This window comes from Zingiber officinale, chromosome 5A (genome assembly GCF_018446385.1).
Source record: "Zingiber officinale cultivar Zhangliang chromosome 5A, Zo_v1.1, whole genome shotgun sequence".
Lineage (NCBI taxonomy): Eukaryota > Viridiplantae > Streptophyta > Magnoliopsida > Zingiberales > Zingiberaceae > Zingiber > Zingiber officinale.
In genome coordinates this window covers 131,074,130-131,078,527 of record NC_055994.1, presented here as the reverse complement: position 1 = coordinate 131,078,527, position 4,398 = coordinate 131,074,130, and the positions used below count along the sequence as shown (strand labels likewise).

Genomic DNA, 4,398 nt, shown 5'->3' with positions numbered 1-4,398 from the left:
TTATGCAGCACCTTATGCAAGAGGTTTTCGATCTAGTATTTCAAGACCTTCAGTGGAAGCTAATAACTTTGAGATCAAACCCGCAATTATATCTATGGTGCAGCAGAATCAATTTGGTGGAGGACCTCATGAAGACCCCAATCAACACTTAGAGGTCTTTTATGAAATATGTGGTACCATGAAAATGAATGGAGTTCCTTCAGACTCAGTTAGATTATTATTATTTGGATTTTCTTTAAGAGATAGGGCAAAGCAATGACTAAATTCTTTGGCCCCTAATAGCATCACCACTTGGGAGCAGTGTGAGCAACAATTTCTTGATAAATTCTATCCACCTAGCAAAACAGCTCATATGAGGAATTTAATTGCAAGCTTCAAGCAGACTGACTCAGAATCTCTTTTTGAAGCATGGGATAGATATAATAGTATGCTCAGACAATGCCCACATCATGGGTTGGAAAGATGGTTAGTGTTGCACATTTTTTATAATGGTATCAACTATCATACCAAAGTGTCCCTCGATTCAGCTGCTGGAGGGGCACTTATGAACAAAAGTTTAGATGAAGCTGAAGAAATTATTGACAGTGTAGCACAAAATCATCATCAATGGGCAAATGAAAGAAGTGGTGGCTATTCTTCTGTAAACCCAACAATTAAAGCATCAGGGAAGTTTGATGTAGATGCAGTCACTCTTTTGTCTGCAAAATTGGACGCTCTTACAAAGAAATTTGAGAATATGGGGACTAGTGCTAATATGGTCAATGCTATTGGTACATCTTGTGAAGTATGTGGGAGTTCAGAGCACTCAAATGACTCATGTCCATTGGGAGCTATCACTGCACAAATCAATCAACTGGAACAATGTGATGCAATCATGAGTTACAATCAAAGGCAGAACAACCCATACTCAAATACTTATAACCCTGGATGGAAGAGCCATCCCAATTTTTCTTACAGAAATAATCAAGATCAAGGACCATCTATGGGGGCAAGACCAAATTTTCAAGCTGGGCAACAAAATTTTCAACATCCATCTTCTCAAGGCTTACCAAAGTCAAATATTGAAAAGATGCTTGAAGAAATTATCTCAAGTCAGAATGAAATGAAGCAAGATTTAGCAAAGCTCATTTAGAGAATGGATAATTCTGAAAAGCATCAAAAGATCCAGGATAGTCAAATTGCCCAACTAGCTTCCTCATCATCCAGAGCACTAGGACAACTTCCAGGAAAACCTGATGTGAATCCTATGGAGCATTGCAATAGAATTGAGCTTAGGAGCGGACGGACCTTGGGAGACCCCCAAGTGACTGCTCCAAAAGGGATACAAAAAGAAGAAGAGCTCTCTCCTCTTATACCAAATCAGATTCAAGCTAATGAGGAGAGTACCATTGAGGTTGAAGAGACTCTTCCACTGAACCATCAGAGCAAAGCCGTCCCTTTTCCTCAGAGACTTACAATGCTCAAGAAAGATGAAGAATTTGGCAAGTTTTTAGAAAAGGTTAAGGAAATTTGTGTAGAGGTACCTCTTATTGATGCTATTCTTCAAATGCCTAGATTTGCCAAATTCCTGAAGGATCTCATGTCAAACAAGAGAAGAAGAGGAGAGGTTGAGATCATTGCGCTTAGTGAGGAATGTAGCGCTATTTTTGAGAAGAACACTTCTCCAAAACTAAAGGACCCAGGGAGCTTTTATATTCCTTGCAGCATAGGAAAAGAATTTTTTGAAAAAGCCTTTTGTGATTTGGGGGCAAGTGTTAGCCTCATTCCCTATTCAATTTGTAATAAATTAGGTCTCAAAAACATTAAACTTACTACTATGACACTTCAACTTGCCGATCATTCCTGCAGGTACCCTTTGGGTATTATAGAAGATGTGCCAGTAGAGGTGGATGGGAATGTTATTCCCATAAATTTTATCGTGTTGGACATGGAAGAGGACCCTAGGATTCCTATCATATTAGGAAGACCTTTCCTTGCTACAGCTGGAGCTATAATTGATGTCAAAAATCATAAGCTTTCTTTGGTAATTGGTAAGGAAAGGTTGGAATATGATTTGTCTAATATCTCTAACCATGTCTCGTCTCTTTTAAGTGCTTGTAGCAGGACAAGCATTTATAAACTTGAGGAATGGAATTTCCATCCTCATGGAAGGCCACCAAACGAAGGAGACAATGTGGTGGAAGATGTTGGGAGAAGATCTCCCAACAAAAACGAAAAGTATATCTGTCCTCCAAGGGCGAGGAAAAGAAGTGAATGATCAAGTTTGGTCGAGCTAAAGACCTTAAAAAAGCGCTTCTTGGGAGGCAACCCAAGGGTTCTTTTAGTTAGTTTTGAGTTGTATTTTAATTTCTTTTAGTTTGATGCATTCTTTTGATTTTGTTTTCAAGTTAGGTGCAAAACAGAGCCCGGTCGTGTGCTATACACGGCCGGGCAAAAGTTGCAGAGAAGGGAAGTGCTTGGGCCGTGTCATCCAGACACGGCCGTGTAGGATTTCCCGAGGAGAAAAGGGTCTAGGCCGTGTCTCAAACACGGCCGTGTAAAGAATCCAGTGAAGGAAGAGGGGGAGGCCGTGTTGATCTGCACGGCCGTGCGAGGAAACCAGTGAAGGAAGAGGGGGAGGCCGTGTAGATCTGCACGGCCCGTGTAGGGGAGCTATTAAAGTCTTCCTTCTACCTCACACGGCCAGATCTTGGCCGTGTCCTGCACATCCCCAACTCTCCAAAACATCTTTTTCTCTCCCAATCTCTTAAAAACTCCTCTCTAATCTCTCAAGATCTCTTAGATCCGGATTCTCCTCCTCACTTTTCATTCTCCTAACCTAAGAGCTTTGCTCTTTGAAGTTTTGTTCTTTGTGTTTCATTCTTTCAACCCTAGATAATTCTTTCCCTATCTAAACTCATCAAGATGTCCAACATTTTGAAGAAACTTCGCAAAAGAGGTGGTGGATCCAGTGGGGACAAAGAGGAGGAGCCATCAAGGGACAAAGGAAAACAACCAGTGAAAGGAAAAGGCAAAAGGACTTCACGCAACGAAGGTAATGACAATGAATTCAATATTGTGTTTAGAAATGATGATCAAGTAACTAGATTTGCAATTCTTGTCAATAGAAAGATAGTGTGTACTAGATATATGGACCCAACTGTTCTTGATATGCTTGGAATTAGGGAAGATGTAGATTTGATGATTGGGTTTTTGGATTGGAGTGATATTATGTACACACATTTGCCTACATATCCTCGTCTTGTTTTGGAATTTTTAAGTTCAGTGGATGTCCATTTTACTAATGAAGATGATTATTTTGGAAAAATCTCATTTAGACTAATGAACCAAGAATTTCTATGGACATTTAGTGACTTCAATTCTTGTTTTGGATTAACCACGGGTAGCCCTCGTAGGTTTGATCCAAGGTTTAATTGGAATCATTTTTGGAATGCAATAACCGGGTTAGATCAACCTTATGAGCCTTCAAGAGCTAAGGCCTCCAATATGCAAAACCCCATCTTTAGGTATCTACATAGAGTCATGAGTAAAACTATTTTTGGTAGGGGAGAGAGTGATGGGGTAGTTAAAAAGATAGAGCTTTATGCTTTATGGGCTATGCTTTATAAGGTTGAATTTGATTCTGGTTTTCATTTTGTTCAAACCCTATTAAGATCTGCTAGGGCATCATTGGGATCAATTATTTTTGGGTAATTTCTGAGTTAGATTTTGAGGATAACCCTTCTATACCTGGAGACACTGAGCCACATCATGAGCCCTCGTCATTTGGACGCCCGCAGCCTTTTAGTTTCATGGAGCCGGCTAGGCATTCTTTTGCATATGGCACGGGATCGTCTAGGTTTGATTTTTCAGATTTTCGTACGTCTCTAGAATCACTTCATGAGAAGCAAGATGCCCAACGAAAAATGTTGGAGGGTCGCTTCTCTTTATCTGATGATCAGTTTAGGGAGGTACAAAATCATTTTCAGTTTACGAGGAATTTTCAAGGTCAAGTGGCTGAGTTTGTGCAGGATTATGATACTGATCAGGCTAGGATGAGAGATTTTATGCAGAGCATGACACTTACTAGCCAACAAGTAGATGCTTTATTTGAGTATCATAGATCCTTGGGTGAGATTCCAGGTTTTCCTAGTTTTCCTATTGGCCAACCACGTCGTAGACCCCCTTTTCCTCGTCCACCTCCACCTCCTCCACCATATTGATTTCATCGGGACGATGAAAAGTTTAAGTCTGGGGAGGTGTCATGTACTGTTTCGTTTGATTTTCAGTTTTTAGTTTTTGCTAGTTTTTCATGTTGGTTCTTATTTTCATTGCTTGTTGCTTTATTTTGCTTGATTTTGCTTGTTTTTGAAATAATCATGGCAAAATTTTTTTTATTTTATTTTGAGAACATCAAAT

General features: G+C 39.9%; 1 non-coding gene across 1 annotated transcript; it reads right to left on the bottom strand.

Moving 5' to 3' along the window:
* Nucleotides 1-350: 350 nt before the first annotated feature.
* On the bottom strand, nucleotides 351-456 carry LOC121983542. The gene has a single exon (XR_006112584.1). It is a non-coding gene; the product is annotated as a small nucleolar RNA R71 (small nucleolar RNA).
* Between the last annotated feature and the right edge of the window lie 3,942 nt (nucleotides 457-4,398).